The sequence below is a fragment of the Cylas formicarius genome, unplaced genomic scaffold, assembly GCF_029955315.1.
Source record: "Cylas formicarius isolate icCylForm1 unplaced genomic scaffold, icCylForm1.1 PGA_scaffold_8__14_contigs__length_24414737, whole genome shotgun sequence".
Taxonomy (NCBI): domain Eukaryota; kingdom Metazoa; phylum Arthropoda; class Insecta; order Coleoptera; family Brentidae; genus Cylas; species Cylas formicarius.
The window spans coordinates 8,525,920-8,550,419 of NW_026844361.1; the positions used below are offsets into that span (position 1 = coordinate 8,525,920).

Below are 24,500 nucleotides of genomic sequence, written 5' to 3' on the forward strand. Positions count from 1 at the left end.
ATTTTAAATTTGGGAAGGTTAATATAGGCTGAATGTCCAATTTTTTGACAATATGTAGTCAATGGTTGCATTTCCGGTTTTAGAGGAAACGACAGTTACTTTCGAATTTTAAATTGCACAACCTATATTTTTTTGCATTTTAGACTCAGGAGATCATTCCACTTAGGATAGGACGGTTTTTCTCTTTTTTTTTATTCTTTTAAATTTTTGATAATTGTGCCCATCATAAATACTATTTACTGGGTCACCTGATGAAAAAAATTGTAAATGTAACTTTTCTTTACTTGTCTAATGTAATGAACTATTAATTTGTTAGGATATCCTAGTTTTTTCAAATAGCACCCTAGTGGGAAGAAAAACTTTTTAAAACAAGTACTTTTTTGACACATATTTTGACACCACAATTTTCAAATCCGTTAAAAAATAAGCTCACAGGAAGGAAAAACCAGATAAACAAATACATTTTTATAAAAACAAAATATTACTTAGGTGGCTGTGCTTCTATCCATTATTAATTGTCGAAAAGGTAAAATTAAAAACTAACCTAAGTATTGTACATTCAGCCTATATTAATCCTTCCGAATTTAAAATCACTATCTAGAGCCATTTAAAAGTTATAGAGTGTTACCACTTTCATGTGTCACCCGGCACATGCTCCAAAGTACCAGAAAAGTCCAATAGTTCAAGTGGTTTCTAAAAAGATGTAACCGGGTACGCCTCTCCCGTTGATTCTTTGAAATTTATTAGGTTAAACTAAAACCAGAATTCGACCACTCATATGTCTTCTGTATCTCATAGTTCAATACTCGTATTTTTTACTAGAAAACTCGAGCAAAATATCAATTATGCTATATTCTTGGAAAGATAGTTTTAAGTTCTTTTCAATTATCCAAAATATACAGGGTGACGTTCACTTTTAATTTTTAACTTTCTGACTCGGTCATCAAATACCAGTTAACTCCCGGACTACAAAGGAACGGGCATTTTCCCGGATCCGCTCGAATTGCTAACGCACCGCGTGAGGGACGTCGGCTCTCTCTCATATTTCACCCCTGCGTGATCGAGGGTTGTTTGCCTTTTTTCTGGACATGGGGATTTGGACAAAGCGCATGGTGATACTGTTTCCGTTGTACCTAAACACACTACCATTAGATGTTGTGAAACAAAAAGGATGTCACGGGATTGGGGAACAATTCTGTTTACTCTTCATTTCCGGCATTGGGCATGGGGCATTTCGAGGAGGAATGACGTTTTCGTTTTGTTGCGTCACAGATTGACCAATATTCGAGAGCAGATATATACCTCATTATAGACCATATGTAATATTATGTTGTCATTCATCCAAATGTAAACTGATAGTGACGATTTATACAGGGTGTTTCAGTTTCTCTTCGCTAATCTTAACAGTTGAGAGAACTTTTGAATTTGAAAAACTTCCTGGGAGCGAAGAATGTAGTTCGTTGTTAGTTTTCATATTGCTGATAGAAATTCCCACATCTCTTTTTAATGAAAAAGGTATAAATTGTTTAAATCGCCAGGGTTATGTTTTTTTTTTTACAAACTGAGCCGATTTTAATTAATATAAGTGCTGGTTTCACTGGCTGCACATTTTGCAAAGTACTCGATGTAATTATCTAATTTATCCATTCCAATGTCAGTTAAAATTGTCCACAATATCTCATTTTACACTTCAAACAAATGAACAGCGATAATAACAACAAATGAGAGTGGTGGATACATTAAATTACAAGAATAAGAAAGAGCAGACAGGCAGACTTTTGAGGTCAACGTCACGTTAGTTTTGATTAATTTATTGTGTTGAGTTATTTAAAAACATACTAGGATTAAATCTCAGTTAATAACAAGAGTGGATTATTATGCGTAAATAAGTTTAAAAAAACTCTCAAGGTCCTAGAGTTAAGTTAAGCTTTTTGTTATGTTTTTGTTGCAAATAAAAATTGATTAGAGAATTTGCTTGCGGAGATAGAACAAATAAAAGTCTTCGCGAATCAATTAGAATTTATTTGGGATGATCAACTATACTGTACACTTTGATCTAAATTTATTACAATATAATGTAAAGAATACAGTCGAATCTATAATGAATTTGAAGTTTTCGTAGCTGAAATTGCTAAATAGGGAATTCCCGCGTGAGCAGTGATTTGGTTAAAAACAAGAACCTTTTGCGACGCTAAAACAAAATGTAGTTGCACTAATGTCGGATTAATGCTTTATAAATTTATTGATTAGCAATATACTAGACTATTTTTGAATTGATGATATTGCAATATTTGAAGGCTCTTTGAGTCAACAGACAAACTAATAGGGCCGCTTACGAAGTTCACATCTGGGCGTATTATGATAATGGTGGAGAAAATGTATGTATGTAATAATGGAAAAAAAAATTATCTGATGTTTGAATCGTGAGTATTTTGTAGCCCATAGATCCACTAACACCTTTTGAACCATTTTTCCTAGATAGCATGCCGCAACAGTTACAACGAGCATTTTGGCCACTTGTCCCTTGACCATGAGATGTTAAATGGTATGATGTTGTTTTAACACTCTGTATAATTTAAAGCCCGTCACTATTAATAAGATCTCTTATACAATAATAATAATAATGATAAGTCTGGCCGTTATCGTTACCGTAATCAATCACATCAATCCAAGCAAGACGGTACTACCAGCGAGCTTGAAAGAGTTGCGATTCCCATCTGATCAACTCACACGAGGCTTAAATCGGGCAGATAGCCCACGCAATAGCGGTACCCGTCCAGACGTACTAGGCTAACAACTCTGTGGGCTATGGTTTCTCACATTGTTACGGGCAACAATGATGAGCAAGCTTCCCACAATCCACCCCGCTCGGATGGGGGTGGTGGGAAAGATGGGGAAGCGGTTAGGAGCATACGAAGGAAGCGAGCCAGCCAAGAGAGGTTATATGAGAAGCACTCTGGTGTTTTAAGCATCCCGAACTAAGCAATCTCTCACAACAACGTCTTAGAGATTTTACGGCATATCTTCGAAGAGCAGGATATGTCAGGACTCCACAGCATCTTCGAAATCATCTGCAAATTCCTCCTCACGAAGAAGAGCAAGGGGAAGCTGAGACAATCCATATCCCTGTTGTCCCTCTGACGTCTGACGATGACCCTATGAACCGAACAGTTAAATTCATATCAAGTTTCATTATAAGGCAGAAGATCTTGCATAGTGTGTTAGATTTCGTCCCCACTAACAGACATTTTACAAAGAAAGTGAGGAAAAGTGCTGTAAAACTTCGGCAGCAACACCACACACTTCACAGGAATGTGCTTCTCACGGTCAAACTACGCTTCCTGGATCGTATAAGATCATAGGGTATTATAAAGAACAGCTTTATGAGGAAGGCCAGAAGCATCAGAGATAATCACAATTTCAGAACAAAACCCAGTAGCCTATTCTAGGACCGTGCACCCAACATAAACGAACTACCATCAGTGCCAGAAGTAGAGAATTTCTGGAGGGAAATCTATGAGCCAGCGACACCATTACAAGCAGAGACTCCAGAAACTATTGTCAAAACATGCACCTACCTCGGCATGACAGGTGTCAGAAATCATTCTGCACCTGGCTTAGATGGAATTAATAACTTTTGGTGGAAGAAATTCTCCAGCACCCATTAACATCTAGCAAGAATTTTCAATTCTTGGATTATCGAGGACGAACCAATACCAGCATGGTTTGTTGAAGGGAGAACAACTTTAATACCGAAAAAGGGCAATTTGAGAGACCCCAAGAATTACCGACCGATTACTTGCCTCAACACGTGTTATAAGTTGTTTACACAGGTTCTATACTCTCGACCATTGAGTGCGACTGAGCCGATCGTGAACGACATTAGAGAGCAGCGTGGTGGAAGAGAAAAACTTGAACGCTGCAAGGAGAATTTACCGATAGATAGGTGTATTACACAAGATTCGATTCAATACAAACGTAACCTGTCGATGGCTTGAATCGACAACAAAAGTCTTCGATACCACATCACATACACTTTTAATACATCTGTTGGAAAGGCTTGAAGTCCCCGACCCTCTAACTGGTTACCTACAGCACCAAATGTCGATGTGGAGAACACGATTTTTCTTATCATCTAGAAAGGGTAAGTTCTCGACAGACCCTATAAGTTTTGCTCTTCTGAATTTGGTTGTTCCCTATCTCCGTGTCCATTTGCAAAACTCGTCAACGACCTACAACAATCTGTAAGGTTGATTCAAACACATAGGAATGGAGTTTGGCCTCGGTAAGTGTGTCATGTTGACATTACAGAGGGGCCGCCACGGAAACCATCCAGAAAACGTGCAACTGTCCGACGGAGCAATACTGCGTCACCTTGAAAAAATCGAACCATATAGTTATCTCGGAGTCGACCAACACCGAACACAAGACACCGAGAATGTGAATACAACTCTAAGAAGTAGGTATTGGCAGCGACTACGGAAGATATGGCAACCGGAACTCTCCGGAATCAATAAAGTGGCCGCTACTAATATACTTGCTGGGCCGGTGCTTCTCTATTTCTTCGGGGTAGTGAGGTGCAGACGAGAAGAGTTGCGAGATCTGGATGTGAGTACGCGTAAGCTGATGCATCCCAAACGTAGCATTCATCCCCATCACATCTGAGACTCGCGAGGGATCATGAAGCTGCCAATATCGGAGCAGCTCTTTAGAGCAGCAGACCGTTTAGGTCTTACATTCATATTAGCACAGCACATTAGAACAGCAAAAGCTCCAAGAAAAGCATGGATTGTTCTACCTCCAGACTCTGGACCTATCTAGGAGACTCACTTTTGTGTTCCTAAGATCTGCTTGCCTTAAGTCTGATACGAGCGGCTTCTGCTTGCCTGCCAGGATGGAGTAATTAACATCCTTGCATACAGTAGTCAATTCTCTAACGTCGCTGACATTAACTGCAGGACCTGCCGTCAGCATCCCGAAACGCTTATGAATTTATGCAGCTTTTCGGGTGCTTTATTATCACTGGAGGCATTCCTATGGTATCGATGAAACACCAGTAGTCCCATACGTTCCAGGTGATATTGAAACAGTAGTAGAAAACAAGAAATACCGCATCTATTGGAATTATGCTTTCCCCACTAAAACCCGACTCCAGGCTAATAAGCCGCACATAGTTATGTTGTTGCGAAAAGCGAGCGAAATATATAGAACTTGTTGGCGAGTTGCGCAGACTATATGCCGAATGAACAGTTCATTCTACGATCCTAATCGTCGGCGTTTTAGGGGGCATGAGAGACATTCTTGGGGGAATTAAAGAGAATACCGGCATTCCGCGCATCGGCTCAACATCTAGCGATGAACATGCAGAAAGCCGTCGTCCTCGGGGCCCTCCCTCTCTTGAGGCAAATGAGTTTGGCCGATGATCGCTGACCGAGCGGACGTAAGTAGAGGTCGCCCTCTTGATTGGCCTTCTGCATGACGCCCTGTGGAGTCGGAGCCATAGGATACGTTACGACGGATTTTTGCTACATAATAATAATAACAATAATAATAATAATCAAAATATAAATATACAAGCAATATAAATAAATACAGGGCCTATTGTGTTGAATCGTAACCATGGTTAATCAGGCTAAAACTTAGTTTAAGTAGATAGCGCATAAACTTATAAATACCCCCATTAAAACCACATAATTACCTACTGTTCCCAATGCAATAACTATAATAACAAATTTATGCCTAGTAACAGGAACCAATAAATAAATAAATTAAAAAGAAGAAAAAAAAAAGGAACATACGTCTCTATCTGCTTGTAGAACGAATAAATTTTGAAAAGAGCTTTGATTTTTTCAACATTGTTATTTATTAACTCGAATGGCAAAGAATTATAAAGTTGCCGCCGTTCTGTGCGTTTAATTTATTTCTGGTATATCTGTTATGCATATCCGAGTTCAGCTTGAATGTCTTTTTATGACTTTCTAAAGTAAGAATGGAGCTTTTTGCTAAACCTTGTACAAAACGACTCAAATCATAAATCCTTCGAATAAATATGTTCAGCCACGGAAGTTCATTAATTTTATGTGTTATATGATCCGATTTTCTTAAGTTAAATATCAAACGACAGCAACTATTCTGCCCTTTTTGAATGCGATATTGCTCCGACTGCCGAAGACAGGGACCGTAGATAAAGCTCGCATAATTAAAATGAAAGAGTACTAATATCTCGCACAATGTAACTTTCATTTTGGTAGCTAGATAGTGACATAATTATTTTCATTTTCAACATGCCACAACGTGTAACTGTAATGTTATTGATTTGATCAAAAGTTGTGATATCAACAGAATCCAAAATGTATAAAAGTGAGCTTACCAATCCTCTAGAAAATTAGTAACGTGACGCAAGGGTGTATGTTAGGACCCCCGTCGTTAAGATTACACTCGATTATTCTATTCTTTTTTTCTAAAGCTTTAGATGTTGCTGATGTTGATAGTAATGATTTAAATAATTTTCTTCTACATTCGCAAAGTCATAACAAATTCAGATTAGTTCTGGTATAGGCGAACATCAACATACAATTTATGGCACAAAACTTGAAATTTGTCAGTGTATGAAGACTTTGGGTCTTTAACGTGAGACTGATTTACGCAAAACTTATTTTTAATTAAAAAAATGTTTTGTAACATTGTATACATGTGGTCCATTTAGATAAAACAGATAAAAACGGAATAGAGAAAGCAGAGGAGACTTATGGTATGTTAATAGATATAAGAAAGTGACCAATCACTTTTGAACGGATTATCCAAGGGTGGTCGTTAAAATACAATTCAACAAGATTATTACCTTAATTAATAATTAATTAATTAATAATTACATATAATTAATAATAATAATCTTGTTGCATTGTATGTTAATGACAGCCCTTGAATAATCCGTTCAAAAGCAATTGGTCACTTTCTTATATCTATGAACAGATTATACTTAAGATTCATTTTCACATACGAAAATTTCATCCAGTCTCTTAAAAGATGCAAAAATGTGAACAATAGTTCTCTGCATTTTTTTTTACAAAATTATGTTTTATAACTGTCCCCCGTATTTGACAATTGAATATCTTATAGGAGAAATGTTTATTCTTTAAATTTCGGATCTAGAGGACCTATATCTCCACCTCCACCGAAACAGGACAGTACTTTTTAAAGTAGAGTCTCTGTTTAATATTTACAAGCAATACAAAATATGTTTGACCGCCAGGGGCAAAGAAAATCGATAGTTTTTAACGCTATGAGGTTGGTAAGATTATTAATTTCATAAATGATACGCCACAGACCGCAGTGTTATAAATCATGACAATAAAGAGAAATACCATTCCGCTGCAATCTCGCGGTCATTACTGTCCGGCATGGAAAATGGGGCGTGAAAATTTTAATCAACTTTGGAACGGCCGCGCAATTTATCCGGGTTCCCATTTTCGTCGAATCTCGCGCAAAGGGATTATCGGAAATCACACTTGGTTTATATAGGACAAAGTTTGTCCTAACCGGAACCACTCAGTCTTGAGAAGTTCGACGTCGTTGACGTGCCAGCGGATATTTTCCAAGCCACATGTACCTTCCAGGAATTCAGTATAAAATCTGGTTAATTTTAGAGAACAGTAGAGGTCTGTATATAGCGGTCATAAGTTCGGTCCACTCTCAAATCGCAAACAGGTTTGAAGAATTTTATCAACCATTTTCAAATGCCGATTGTAAGTTCACGAATTCAATTAAATTTCCTCAAATTGCATGGCACGCAGCAGAATGCTAGGTATTGATCATCATCTGAATTGGAAACACTTTGTGATCTATTTTTCTTTGTTTCAAGCGCATAAACATTTTATAAAAAAAATAAAATATATAAATTTATGGTAGTTTTAGTATGCCAATAAATGAAAAAAGGATAAACGAAGCTACGGGGCTAAATGTTTTAGTGATTGTATATCAAAATCTCAGAATTTCCACTAGAGAAATTGCAGAAGAATCTGGTACCTCTCAGAGAACTATGATAGTGTTAAAAACAAATGAAGTTCGCCCATCCAAGTTGTGAGTCTCTCAAACTTTACATTCTGAGGGCGCTGAGCGGCATGTGGAATGGATTTTTTTAAGTGATTTCGGAAATGTGCCAGTTCTATCAAGATTTGCATTTAAGATTGGATAATGTAATGAACATTTTCGCAAGAAAACCCACATCATAACGAATAATTCGTTAACCATTTATTTAGACTTTCTTCGAAATGATTACGAAGATTAGTTGGACCATTAAGTACATATTCATCAAAATTTACAGGGATTTCAATATGATGGCGTCCCATCCCATAATTTTCAATTAGTTAAAAATTACCAGAACGAAATATTTCCCTATTGTTGGATAGGAAAAAAGTACCTTGTTCTATAGTCACCACAAATATTTTGGTTTAGCACTTTTTTTGTGGGGAGTTGTAAAAGTCAAGGTTTTCAAAGAAACCTACCTATGCTACAAGAAAGGAACTCCAAGCTGCTGCAAATAGACTTTTAATAATATCGATAGGCAACATGTAAGAAAGGCAACTGATTCAGCGGTCATGTTGGTTGTTCAATGCTGCAAGATGATTAGTTCAATGAACCTTCCCAATTTTATTTCTTTGTCTCATAATTGCTTTATAAATTCCCTCCCTCCCTCATATATTGGCCATATACCTTTTTAATAACTATTGTAGTGACTTTGATATATCTAACTTCTCGTATAATGAGCTCCTTAGACAGGATCCTTAACACAAAAATTTACTATTATGCATACAATATGCATATTATTTAAGTTCATGACATTTATGTTTGTTTATATTTATTATTTTGGGTTAATTTCTTAATTCCGTTTGCTTATTTGTCAAAATGTATCTCTTAGACCATAAATGATAGATTGATCAATTGTTTTTAATTACCCTAACCACTACGTTCGCCACAATCACTACACCAGGGGATCTGAATTGATTGTTCAGATCCATTCTAGGTTGCGCTCGTACGCGTTAAATAAATTGTACATTAATAATAATACTACAGATGAGTACACTCGTGTTGCGTTACAAGTGTCTTCATATTACTAATTGGAATTTTTGTAGCTAATTCTTGTTTCAATGTTTACTATATGTCTATCCACTAATTATGTCGCTCTCTGTGAATGTTATTAGAATGTCTTTGATCTTGCATTAATTCATTTTCATTAACAAATGTGAGTTGCCATTTATTGTTCTTGTAATGTATTCAATGACCAATAAAGTCTGTCTGCCTTCTTTCTCAGCTTCCGCAAACTGGTGTAATGGCGGGAAGTGGCTTTCAGCATTATTTTGAATATATTTAGATTCAATCCTACGGTTTTGTAGTCCAAAAAGTATGATTCCTGTGTTCGAAATTACCATTGGTAGTACGTGATATTATTATTATTATTAAATTATCTATGGTCTGTACGAGGGCGGTAATATGGAAATAAATGGTAATAAATAAATAAATAGACAACTTTAGCAAAAACACCTTAATGGTTGACGCGGTGATCACAAATAATAACGCCACAAATTTCCCTGGGTTCCTTACTTGCATCTCTCTCGATCTTCAGTTTTTCATCATTCATACGCAGTAGATTTTTTGCTACTATCTCTGTATTCCTTATTTTTGTTGATTTTATAAATTCGCTAAAAAAATGCTTACCTCCTGTTTATTTTCCTTCTGGTATTAATAGACTGACCCAACAAATAGAACTGAATACGCACACAGAACTTCAGTTCTCTCAGGCTAGGCTAGCTACTAGCTACATACAGCTACTAGAAATATACAGATGCTGATATTACAGGCACTTATGAAGCAACTATGAGCAAAATGTTGAGAAGGTCCATTCAACATGCGGCATTCAACAACCAACTTGGCCGCTGACGGATCGTCATTAACTTTAGAGGCGGTATTAAATTCTCAAGCAAAATGTTGTTAAGTATGTGAAGATCGCTGTTTAGAAAGAAAATTGTGCAAAGTGCAGGTTAGTGAGAATATCATAGCCACCTGAGGTGCATTAATTTGTACCGTAGTAGTTTCACTATATTATCCAATGGTTGTCTGGTCCACAAAGTTAGCCTGCGCTAAAAAACTGAGTATCTGTGGGGATCTTCAGTAAACCACTGGCTTAGTTAAATTCCGAAAATAAACAACATCGAGTGACTCGGAAGCGCCATGCTTTCATTCCAAGTGGGTCACTCCGTGTCAGATTACATCAGACATTGAATTAGACACAATAATACGACCAGAACTTGGGACCACTCGAACAAATTACCGGGTATATCGATTACTAATAAGCAATTTCGCTTTAGCAAGCGACAGGCAACTGGCACCGCGATGTTGTGTCAATATACTCCACCCCACCCCCAACCCAACCAACCCCGTTATGATCAGGACATGCAAGGCGTGTACGGCGGGGTGAAATGTCAAGGTCAGGAGCCGATGACCGCGGGGCATCGTTTTTGTGGGTTGTTTCCCGTGTTTAAAGGGCATTGATTGCCAGCGCGTAATGTTTAAAACAATAAAACCGACAAATTTAATGGTGCCGCCGTAAAAGCCTTTTAACTGCGGCCATAAATATTTGAACGGGCTGTAATGTTTTCATTTTTGGCGTGATCGATGTTTTCGCGGTTCGCTGCGAACGTGGCAGTCGGCCTTGTCGGGTGTGTTATCTGCCGATTGGTCGTGACATTGGTCGCAGATTAGTTGAAGATAACAACGTGCATCATCCGATAAAGTTTTATTGTTTAAAAAGTATTTTTTTTATATGGGTAAATCCCGTGGAATTGGCCCACTTTACTGAATTAAAGTTATGACCGAAAAGTTCAACGACGAATCCAAACCGCAAATTTATTATAAGCCTTCGATATTTTGCATGCATTTTTAACATAACTTGGTCGCAAAACTAGGGAAAATTAAGAACCCTATAGAGATTGAGTCATACAATCCGTAAAGTAGTTTTTGTTAAATTTAATATATTTTTAAAAAGGACATCAAACATTTTCAAAATCGATGAAATAAATTAAATAAAATTTATTTAATTTAAATTTAAATAAATAAATACCGGTTTTTATTTAAAAAAAATATATTGTCTTGCTTGTAACATACAGTTTTTATTCAAAATATAATTACTTTGAGCTCTTGTTATCCCCAGACCCGAAGTCTAGCCATTTAGCCTCTACAAACTTAAACAGCTCAAAAATTCAGACTAATTAAATTCTTTTTATTTCAACGCAAATTACTGACGGCATTACAACAAAATTAAATTTTAAAGTTAATTATTTTAAAAAACACTCAAGCAGCCCCCAAACAATAAAAGCACAATTATAAAAATCCATTAGCATTGTTATTATTTATTCAACAGAAACGCTTTCAATTTGTATTAAAATTTATGCCTAGTCAAAATGTTAAAATTTTGTGGAAGTTTATTGTACAGGGTAATCGACTGAAATATAAAACATCTCCAAAATATGACAGTTCTATATTGCGGTAGTACAAATTTACTGCTAAACTTAGTTAGTCTCAAAAAATATTCAAATGAGTAAATAGCACGGCCTGTTTTCTTTTTCTGCATTTCAAGCACTTCATTTGTCATTAAGTGTGTCTTTACTTTTTGAGATATTTCACTTTATTTGAGAACTATGCCAAAAATAGCGGCCCTTAAATGTTTGAATCAAGATTGCTTTGAAAAAATAAATAAATAATCGTTTATTGACCACTTATAAATACAAAAACGTATTTTTGAAGTCACGAAGAGTACAAACAAGAAAAATTTATTACATATAAACAGTAAAACCAGTGTAACCAGAAAGTAAAACTTAGTGTATATAGGTACACTCTAAGAATAATTAATTTACAAAATGAACTAGATCTACTGTGCCTGACGTGTAACAAATTCGTTTATAGAATAGAAACAATGCTCTTCAAAAAACCTTTTTGATAATTGTTTGAATTTTTTAGTGCAAAGTCGTTTAACATCAATATTTTTTGACCGAGAAAGAGTTTTCAAAAATATTATACAAATCTAGATTAAGTTTATTTTTTTGTGTAATACAGAACCTCGATCTTAATGTGATGATATTGTCAGCTGTTCGAGTCATGTAGCTGTGATGTCCAGCATGAGTCGCAAAGACAGACAAATATGAGTGGATTTCAACATACATGGTAACTTAAGTATTTTCAATTTTTTAAATATTGGGCGGCAGTGGCTGGACGGCGGAACACCCCCAAGAACCCGAACCGCAAACTTCTGCAATCTAAGACCGCGTTAAAACCGCATCTAGGTAAACATCAAGGAGTTTGACCGGTTCAGATTTTTTGCTTCTTTTAGTGGTATCTTTGTTTTATCGAAATTTAAGTTAGTTTATTTAAATTAGTTAGATCTTTCTCCGATTCAATCAATGATGTGTCATCCGCATAGAGTATACAGCAAGCAGCATTTGTTGCAAATACTGTATATTATAAACAAAGGTGGACCAAGGATGGAACTCTGAGGCATTCTATTAGTAATGTCCAACAAAGTAGATTCCCAATCATTCCAGACAACATATTGCTTTCTATATATATATATATATATATATATATATATATATATATATATATATATATATATATATATATATATATATATATATATATATATATATATATATATATATATATATATATATATATATATATATATATATATATATATATATATATATATATATATATATATATATATATATATATATATATATATATATATATATATATATATATATATATATATATATATATATATATATATATATATATATATATATATATATATATATATATATATATATATATATATATATGATGACACTATATTCCGGGATATCATCCGTTCGCTCGTTGAACTCCGACTGGAATCCTGCATCCGACTGGAATCCTGCAAATCTTGCATCCGACTGGAATCCTGCAGACGTTTCGCCAAAATCTCACTTGGCATCTTCAATGCTCGCGCTCCGAAAACACTTCGAACACTCACATTTTTCCATCCGTGAATCAATACGTGAGAATATATATATATATATATATATATATATATATATATATATATATATATATATATATATATATATATATATATATATATATATATATATATATATATATATATATATATAGCGTCCTGCGCCTTCCAATTCCTAGTCTCCATTCTCGGCGGTCATTCCAGTCACCTGGTCTCAAATACCTTTTTCCCACATTATTTTAGGTCTTCCCCGTTTTCTATTTTCTCGAGGTCTCCAACTCATCATTTTCTTAGGTATTCTTCGGTCATCCATCCTTTGGACATGGCCAAACCATCTTAATTGGCGCTCTTGGATATCTTCTACAATTGTTCTCTCTACTTTCATGATCTATCTTACTCTTTCGTTGGTGATTCTATCGCGTCTAAATATTCCAGCTGATCTTCTCCAAAAGTCCATTTCGATGGTACTTAATCTTCTTTCTGTTGTTTTATTTAGTTGCCATGTTTCACATCCGTATAATAGGACACTTTTAAAGACGGTATTATATAATTAGTGTTTCCTATCTTTACTTATGTTTTTTGACCATAAAACAGAGTTTAAAGTTCCAATAATTTGTTTTCCTTTTATAAGCCTATTTTCTATCTCTCCCTCAGTCTGTCCACTATGATCCATCACTGTTCCCAAGTATACAAATTTTTCGCATGCTTCGATTTTGTTGCCGTTTTCTAGGTCTAGTTCCTGTTGTACTCCACCGATTTTAAGATATTTTGTCTTCTTTAAGTTCACTGACAGTCCCCATTTTTCATATTGTTCAATAAGCTTTCTTGCCATATATTCTAGATCTTCCTTGTCCTGGGCTATAATCACCTGGTCGTCTGCAAAATGTAGTGTGTATAGGGTGGTTGTGTCATCTATTTCTATTCCCATGCCCTGGCAGCTCCTTCCCCAATATCTCAAAACTTCGTTGAGATATATTTTGAACAGTGTCGGGGACAGACAACATACTTGCCGCAGGCCCTTCGTAACGGCAAAACCTTCTGACAATTCTTTGCCTATGTTAACTTCTAATGTACTGTCTCTATACATTTCCTTTATGGCCTCTATTATTGTTGTGTCAATGGATGATTTTATCAGTACTTCCCAGAGTTTGTTTATAGGTATCGTATCGTATGATTTGGTCAGATCTACAAATAGAAGGTGAGTTTCTCTATTTGTGGCAGTTTTCTTTTCGGTTAACTGATTTATTGCTTTCTTCCGGTCAAATAAGATTTTAAAGGGGCTAGGGTATTTTCACGAATTCCGTAGTATTCAAGTTTAGAAAGAAGTATATTAGTATTCACACAGTCGAATGCCTTGCTGAGGTCGCGCATCGTTACCGAAGTACACAGGGCCTCCTCAAACCCATCAACCACATGCTCAATCATTGTGTATAAGGTGTGGATGGTGGACCTACCCGACCGAAAACAAAATTGGGAATTTTTTCCATATTAGAAATGATTGCTATGGGTCTGAAATTATCTAAGATATTTGTATCCCCTTTTTTATGGAGTTGAAGAATTTTTGACAATTTTAATTCATCCGCAAAACGTCCCTCTTCAATGTTATTGTTAATTGAATTATGTCAGGGTAAGACATTGCTGAAAGAAATCCTCGTTTAGCCTCAAGAATAGGTGCTCAGCGTAATCCGCAAAGACGAAAATATCACATTGATTACATACCAAGAACCTTTGGTTAATTATGAAATTAATTTGGAGCCAATTGAGGCAAACTCCTTACATCGCAAAAAAACAGAAAACAAATTTCGCTTCAACTAACTAATAATTTGTATCCATATAACTAAAAATATTTTTAACTTGTAGTAGATATTTATCGAACTTGCAAATCTGGTTACTTTTAACGTTAATGTCATTTAAATTCATATCTCGGAATTTTTCACTTATTTTATTTAATTCGTTGAGCTATTCTCCCGCCGTTTTAAGAACATAGGTCTGCAAAGTACCCAAAAAAAGTGTCTTATTTGAATATGGAATTGGAGCAAGAGGGTCTGTCGCTACAACAAAAGATTTTATCGAATTCCTTATCCACCTTCATCGGTATGCTGCAGAGAGATGCCTTTGTTGCTGCGCGTAACAACGCAGAAACATCTTCCATACAACCCCGAAAATGCAGCTCATTCTAAGAGTTATCTTTCGAGTTATCCTACATATATGAAATATTTGAAAGTTTTCTGTTAAAGTTAATTTTCGCGCGAACTGATCATTCGATTTAGAAATATATGTTTTTCTGAAAAATAATTTTATTGAAATTCAAGTTTCAGACATGTACCGCGTAGCCAATTAAGGAGGACACTTGGTCTGGAAAAGTAATTGTCGACTCTGGGTGAAAATGCAGGATATTATTTTTAACTTTCTAGAATTGCTGCCAGGGAGCGTAACCGCATTGTTGATTTTTAAATTCCGGTTTTAAAGTTAGAATAAATTTTATCTGCTGAGGGCTGCGTTGATATCCTAAGAGCCCTTTCCAACAGCTTCAAATTTGACAAAATGCGTTCAACCATTCTGAACTCAGTAAGCTTTATTCCCGAAAATGCTCGAACAGTCCCCACCATAAGAAATAGAACAAAATCTATTCTACCAAAATTAATCCAAGTTCTTTCAGCTCTACAAGGCCACATGTAATGTGAGATTATTTTTCAAAAAACGGGATTTTATTTTATAAACTTAAACATAACTTCCGGAATTTTTTCTTGGCCACTTCAGTTATAAGTTTTTGCACCCCAAGTGTCCTTAATTGGTAAAGTCTATTCATAGATATAAGAAAGTGATTAACTGATATGAATTAAGGAAAGACCCGGGCAAGCTGTAAGAATGAAATATGGCCGAACAGGTCCGTACTTTGCTTAGAAGTTAATTATTTGGGGTTTTGTTAGGAAAGATAGTAAACAATATTTATTTATTTATGTATGTAGCCTTAAAACAGTATGCCCTAGACTTTTTGCATAATTATGACAGTAGGTTGTAGGTTCAAGCTTTGTAGAACCTCAATTAATTGCTTTTTGGTATAATCTTCGTGAAAATAAATGTCATTATTATACATGTAGTTTTGGATTGTTGCTTTTGTGTCACATGAGGAAGGGGTTTTAGTCAACTGTCTACTGTGATAACTTGCATTGTCCATTACAATTACGCTATTAGGAGGAATGTTTGGAACTAGTTTGTTTTTAAACCAACTTTCAAATAAATCAGCGGTGGTGTCTTCATGGTAATGCAGAGAAGAATCTTTAATATTTTTCGCAGACAGAGAAAGTCCATTTGGAATCCAACCATTCTTAGAGCCAGCATGCAAAATAGTTATTCTTTTACCTCTTTTTGATGGCGCGTTTGTTTTACACTTGTCAGTTGAGTCAACCCAACCCTTTTCCGGGTTGATAATGAGAATAATAATTTTTTGAAAAACATTTTATGGACTGATGAAAGTCCATACAAGAAAGGGTTATAACAGGAAAAATACGCGATATTGGTATTTAAATAATAAATAAAAACATCCTAGACAAACACACGAAATAAAAACCCAGGGGTACGAATCCATTAATGTATGGTGTGGTGTCATAGATGGGCATATTTTGGGTCCGATATTTATAGATCAAAAGTTAACTGGAGATCATCAGATTATATGGCAGCAAGATGGTGCCCCTCCTCACAAAATTGTGCAAGTTGAAAAATTTCCTGACATGGAATATCCCAGGGGTTGGATAGGAAACGGCAGAACTATGGATTTGCCAACCAACGGCACCGACTTAACTTTGATAGATTTTTTCTTTTGGGGACACATAAAAAAGCAAGTGCACAGAAATGCTTGTAATAATATGGTGGAATATAGGAAAATATTCCAAAAGCAATCAATCAATCAGTTAAGAGACAATACGAACACGTTACTAAATGCAAGACATTATACCTTTAGAATAGTTCTACTTTAATTGGTAAATAATAATTGTTGTTACAGGTAGTCACGGCACTCTTTGAAATTGTATATAAATTTCCTATTTTTGCTGATTTGTCAAAAACGAGTCAACCAAAATATAAAGTGTGAAACATCATTGTAATCGGACTAAGATATTCTATTAAACACATATACAATATACAGGATGTTCCATTAAAAAATATATGATGTAGGATTAGATTTCAGAAAATTGATAGTGTTTAATGCGCCACTTGGAAAAAAACTTGGATAATAACCCTATATTTTGTTTTTTTTATTTACTTTGAGATATCTAAAAACAAAAAGGTTACAGCCAATTAGAAATGTTATCAAGATAAATTGTTATCAAATACATTGGGATAGATAAATTAAGATTCGGGAGTTCTGAGTAAAAAATGGTTTGCCCATATTTTTAGACATTTCTCTCTAAACTTGGTTAGTAATTGACTTTTAGCATTTCTTGATGCGTCGTACGTAAGATTTCGCCACAAGGAAAGAAAACCTCCCAGAAAATATTGTCAATGCTATATTGTCGGATTGGCTCTTATATTTTACCAAAAATTAACATACTAAAGCAAAATGCAAGATATAGAGACCTTTTTGATTTTGACTAACACCGAACGAACCTTGAGTAGAGCTTTTCCATTACTAGTCTACAAAGTGTATTTAATTGCCATAGTCAATTACTAGATGTAGGGTAAAAAATATTTTTGAATAGCGGCTTAACAAATCTTTTTTTTTTGTTAAATAATAAATGTTTCTCGGGACTCTGCACTGTATGCAAATCAAGTTGCCCATAAAAAAATAAATAAATATGTACGGGCATGTTAGGCCTGCGTTATTTAGAATAATTTCAATATCGTAAAGGAATATTGCCAGCATTCCTCTCCTTCACACCAAAATTTTTTGTTAAGTTGTTTTCCTCGATGTAACATTTTCGAAAAGCAATGGCGCGTGTTGTGTAGGCCCCCAGTTTGTGCTTTCCGATAATCAAATCGCACAATGCCGTCAGGGGGAACGGAATTCTTTTAGCGAAGAGTTGTTTAGCAAGCAAAAGTCTCGCTACGAATTTGGATCGGGTTTGCTTTTAACGCGGGAAAAATAATCTACCCTTTTCATATTTATATTTATACATATTTATATTTATATATATTATATTGATATATATATTTATATACCAGGCATCAGGTTATTCGACCGACAACGTGGGCGATAGAACTGCCATTTTTATAAAAATTGGAATACCAACGTGCAGCGCTAAATATATATACTCTCATTTTCGAAATTTCAGAACTTTTTTTACGGGTTGTGTTTAAGGGTGAATTTTTAATGTAACCATCTGTATCTTATTGTGGCGGCAATTTTATGTTATTTTGATATAGCGAATTCGAACAAAATATTAACATAGCAAATAGTTTCCGTAACCCAAAAAATGTGAAAATTTCTTCCATTCAGCATTTCTGGGTTTGAAAATTTACAAACGTCAATAAAGCGAATTCCCTTTAAGAAGTTTGCATTTTCTTTACATTTTATCAGAATTTAAGAGACGTTGGTTTTCATTCTTCGTTGCAAGTTTGGATAGAACTGAAAATAAATTTAAGAAATCATTTGGAGGACTAAAAGACATAAAATTAGCGCATTAAAAAAAACTGTTTGATAAAAACCCACTAAATGAAATGTTCGAATGTTCAGTTCAAATTTTTTCATCTTATTTCCAAAATGGTTCAAAATAGGGACGGTATGTTATAATATTTTGAGATCAAGAATGAACTGTTCTTTTTATTCATGCAATAAAATGCACGGGATTGCATTTGAAATTCACGTTTAATTTGCATTTATGTATTTTGCTAAATATTCGTAATTTCCTAAATACTCTCATCCGATAATATCAGATTTTAATCTAAAATCATTCAAGGATATTTAATTGTTTCTATCATAGTTGCTTTTTGCAAAAATTTCTAAAGAATAATGTTTCTCTCCAAAATAGCTTAAGAGAGGTTTCCAAAATTTTTCATTTAATTTTAAAAAATAAGTTTGCGTGTAGTTTGCGTAGATGTGTCATTACTGCAACGTCCCAAACGTTTTTTAATAGAGATCGTAGCCTCCTACGGCCGCAACCCCATTTTTAAATACCTATCTTCATTTTCGAGATACTTCTAAAGGGCCATCGAATTTTGGGCAACCCTGTGTATAAGCTGAATAACTATTTTAAACGCCTTACCTCAAAACAGTAGAAACATCTTCACACGAAGCCCCGCGAAATTAATCTCCCCGCAAATAGGACCTAACGAGAGACACCTTATCATTCCTGAGCCGGAAACAAATTTTCACAGATCACAAACGACACCAGAAGTCGCAATCGCAAAAATCGCCACGCGTCACGAGCACTGTGTTGTACACACCGATCCGTCTCTTCGACGTCGGGGCGCGCGTTCCACTGGCGTCGCGACGCCTCACGCTGCCATTGGGAGCCCGCCGCCGGCGTATCATCGTCGGGGCAAGTGTGGGTTTAGTTGTTTTTTTTTCTGCGTTTAGGTTATGCGACGATAAATGAATTAATGACATTTATTTTCTAACATTCGTTTAAAACACACATCATAAACTATAAATATTCAACCAAACTCCTGTTCACAAATAACTAACAAATAAATAATTGCAATTGACTATTGAAAATCTTAGTTGGCGTTTGTCGATTAGTTGTTTCTGTTTGTTTTGTACTGTTTTTATAATTGTATTGTATTTATTGTAATTGTACTGAAGTACGTCCGCGACTTACGGGTTTACATGCGCGCTTGAGTAAATTTTCTTAATTTTCGTGTGTTGAAACACGATTTTGCACTTAAATGATGTTTGACCTCGAATTTTCGAATGTATTGTGTTTCAAAGTTTAACAACAACATTGCGTATGAAAATTTTGATGTATCGGCGAACATCTTATTATTAATTATAATTAATATTGTTACGCATTATGTCTTGAGTCTCTAAAAGTGTTCTAAAAAGAGATAGTGCCGATAGTGGACAATTCTTTCTACAAGAAGAGGTCAGCTCGTAGAAGAAATGGATAATTTACATACATACCAGTCAGTTAAAGGTTGGTTCAGAAAGTCTATTTGAGGACTTCAAAACGCAAGAATGCTTATAAAGTATGTGATTCTTTGTTGGTTGGTTGGTTCCGAAGAAGCCTGCTAAACTCCACGACATAAAAATTACAGATGAAGCTTCTCGTGCACACGAGAAAGCAGCCATTCAATTTATAAAAACATTAGCAGTGCACTCAAAATGGAGAATGAATAGAATTATTCCTCGAATAATAACCAAAACTAACCTCGCAGTTTTGTAGACGTATATGAACAAGACCATGAAGAAAGCGAAGATATTCATAAAATTGTCGTCCTGGGCAATGAATTAGGATTAACGGATTAACTCTCGAAGAATTCCTAGAGTCACATGCAACAGAGCTAAGTAATGATGATTTAATTCAACTAGAAAATGCAAGATGTGAAAACGAACTTGAGGATGGGGAACAAACAAAACATTAAAAACAATGTTTTGAATGAAAGTATATCCGTTGTTGAATCTCAAGAATCAATAACGTTTGAAAAAGTTTAAAAAAAACAGTGCAAGTAACGAAAAGAAAGTAGAAACATCGGTAATCGGTAATATTTCAATACAAAATGGTTTGCTTATATATTTTTTTAACCAAATTGTACTAACAAATTCCAAAATATTTTGTTTGTTTTCTTGCTGGAAGTACATATATTTTTTGGAAATTGGAAATTCTCATTCTATTTAAAGTCAAGTCAAATACCTGATTGACAAATTTTGTATAATCTTTCGAACTAAAATTAAGAATTTAATGTTTTCTGACGCAATATTATTTAATTATCTTTATTTATATTATAAAATATCTAAATTAATTGAAGAGTGCAAAAACAAAGACAAGATGGTGGTGCGTTAATTTTGAACAGAAGTTTACGTTCTCTTCACGGACATAATCCACTGTAAAAAAATATGTTTAATTAATGTGGTAAACTGTAAACGACTTAAATCATTACATGTCATTTCCTTTGAGGTTACAATCCCTGAAGGTACATAAAAATTCAATCCGATCACTTTCAGAGTTCACAGTTTCCAATAGATCAGCGGCAGTCCTCTAACCGGATAGACACCAATTACGTAAAAATTACAAAAGATGTGAAAAGATTCCTGAAATTGTCAATATTTTCAATTTGCCATGCTTTATTTGCTAATTTATATGTAACAATGTACAATATTAAATGCGAATCGCGAGCAAATTTATATGCACTAAAAAAAATAAAAACCTGGTTGTGCGAGAAACACTCGACACAACTTGCACAGTTAGGAAGAAAATGAACAAAAATGGAGTCACATTCTCTACGCAAGTAAAAAAACAATAAATCAAAGTTATGTATATTATGTGCCTTTTTCAAAAGTTTTTAAATTTTAAATAAAACTTAAAGACTGTGTTTTATTTTTTTAATATTTTTTAAACAATTTGCCATAAAGATGGACTCTCTGTAGCCCGCAATGCTGACCGAACTAAATCTATTGATCTACCTCATTTAATAATGATTGTTGCTGAAACTATGAAGTAAAAATATTATTTTGAACTTAAACTTGGTCAGCAGTAACTTTCACGACATGAGCAAAATATTTCTGGTGTAAATTCCATTTAGATATCGGCACCATAGGCCAAGTAACGTAAACCAGAAAAAGTAAATTTTTTACAACAAATGGACAAATCCACAATGACGAGGTTTTCATCACTTAGCTTGTTACTAAACTCACGATTTTAAACAAGTTGTAACCCGGAAAGATAAATCTTTTGGTTGGAATGAAATGCTTGCCTTTTTGACATAGAGACACAAGTTTAGTTGTAAATTTTATTAAAATGGTCAAATAAAAAGTCCCTAAAGTTCATTTAATCATTACATCGCTAAAGAATTTTGCAAAAAAAAGCTTTTTTAATTCCAGTTTCTGGAAAAACAACTGGTACATCCAAAATGGGCCGTAAATTTAAATATTTGGTACTTTCGTTCGTCTATTTGGCAACGTTAATAATTCATATTCATCGTTAACCTCAAATGAGTAGTAAAGTTGGAAAATATAACTGTTCAAATGGTTTTAAAGTTGCCAAAGTCGATTTTTTTAAAGGAGTCTCGATATCTTTTATAACAAAAAGTAATTTGTTTCAAGATATCTCTTAGAAAAGAATCGGATATTTTCGAAACAAGCCTCAATTTCCAAATTGCTTTAAAGTAGTCGTAAATCTCTTACAGTTGCTGAGATCGCAATAATCAGAAGCGAATTTATATATGGAATTTTTCACTAGTTATTTACCCCCGCACCTTGTATACTCCAATCGTTTTCTGTTAATTTGAACCTCGTCCTCCAGGAAACGCAGTGGCAAATATCGAACCGCGCCCACGCGTGTAAGATACCCTCACGCGATGCGTGAGTCTATTCATAATTCAATTCAATTTTTTCCAATCCCAAAAGGGTCTCGTTTAAATATTCATGTCGGCGCCCGTGAGGCGGATCTTCCCTTCACCCGCTGCCGAACAAACAAAACGACATTGTGCGGCATTTAAAAGCGATTAACAACACAATTGGGTTGCGATCCCGGAGCTTACTGGGAAGTTTCCCTAATCGGCCAGATCGACTTCGATTTTGTAGTCAACGTTTTATTTGTTTTGGATACGGCTATGTTAGTGATGACGTAACATCGGCCGTTTTGTTTCATATAGTCGGTACGATTTGCATTGGCTTAGTCGGTCATAAAACCAAGAGCAAAGATGCCCCAGTATTTTACCTGCGTCCACTTGTATACCAGGAATGGCAAAACCCATCCATTTACCTGTCAGCGTTCTACATTTGTCTATTACTGCCCGGTGTAGTGCACTCAACAGAGATAGCAGAGTTCTCCAAACAATATACCGTTTTTTACTACCTTTTATCATTTTGACTTCGGAATGAGTTTGAGACCTGTCTGTTGTGAATCGGAAGGGAGCATTATTTTCAGCACGTGTACTACAAGTCCTAATCTTCCTAAAACAGTCCCTACTTGAGGTAGCTCAAGTTGAATTGGTCAATTAAAATAGGTTATTATAAAATAGGAAACTTCAACTAATTTCCAGTTTAAGGATTTAACATAATCATTGTAAAATATTTTCCTATGAAAGCAATGTAGTATGTAGATAATTGAATTTTAATGGAAGTTTTCCCCGTAGTAATTATCAACTTGTTGTTTTTCATTGAGGTGCCATTTTCTCCTTATTTCTTATCAAATACTAGCATTATTCAATCACTTGCGATGTCCAGCGGCGAAGAAGTTGAGATTGTGGTCGATGACGTAATTATAATTATAAAGTGTGTTTTTGTTTCTGAAATCCACATCTGGGGAAGGTGAAGCCATCAAATTAACGTCAGAGATGACTAAAACATCGTATGTCACAGCCCGTGACATAGAAGGAGAAAACAGAAAAAACCAAAAAGTCTACTTGCCATTCACCATGCCGGACTAGAGAAACGGTTGATATATGATGCGTATCAAAAATTATATTGTTTTAACAATTAAAACTTTACAAAAAAATTGCGTAGTGTTTTGAACATTGACTGTTGTCAAAAGGCTTGGCGTGCATGCGTACGAAGAATTGGTTTTTATTACAAAACTATCAATAAGAGACAAGATAAGAAATACGTGCTAAAAACGTATTTATATATTTCATATATTTCATATATTTGGTTGAGAACTGGTTTGATAGCCACGATACCGTCAAGAAAGGTTGGACTGATAGCAACAGCAGGAAATGCTAGCTGGATGTGTGAGTTTAGCGGCCCAAAGGTTGACCACGAAAATATAACAGCAGACATTTTTGAAAAATTGTTTTCCGAAAAATTGCTCCCAATATTCCACCAGTGTTGTCGTGATGGACACTACCATTCTGAACAAGCGGAAAAAATATCCGAATTCATAATCGACTGAAGAAGTCATTCAAATTTTTTGCTTGAAAATGTTATGCATTTTGAAAATTCCTACACAAAGAAGCATTTATTAGAAGTTCTTAAGAAGTATAATGTGGACAAGTTGGCCATGGAGCGAGGATTCAAAGTTGTCCGTCTTCCACCATACCAGTGCAATTAACATGGTGACAGATGAAACCCAGTTTAAAAAGAAACAACACCTCGCCGAAATTTAGTTCTAGTGCAATAGAATTAATTAGAAGTGACGTAGAAAAAAGATCGGCTTATAGCTGGAAAAAAAATGTATTGAAAGATGAAGAAAAATGTGAAGAAGAAAATGTTCACAGCAGTCGGCTAGTTCCAGAAATAATTATTAATATTTAATATATTTATATTTATGATAAACATTTTAAAGTAAGAATGGATTTTTCACTGATAATAGTAGAGGTATCTCACCGATGCAACTCTACAGAAATCTGTCAG

At 34.9% G+C, this 24,500-nt stretch overlaps 1 protein-coding gene across 1 annotated transcript in view; it reads right to left on the minus strand.

The window, feature by feature from the left end:
- Positions 1-19,607, minus strand: part of LOC132706806 (synaptotagmin-7) — a 327,009-nt gene extending 307,402 nt beyond the window's left edge. Inside the window, exon 1 of the mRNA XM_060678357.1 lies at positions 19,255-19,607. The gene's annotated coding sequence lies outside the window, so the exon portion shown is untranslated. The remainder of the gene's footprint in view (positions 1-19,254) is intronic.
- Between the last annotated feature and the right edge of the window lie 4,893 nt (positions 19,608-24,500).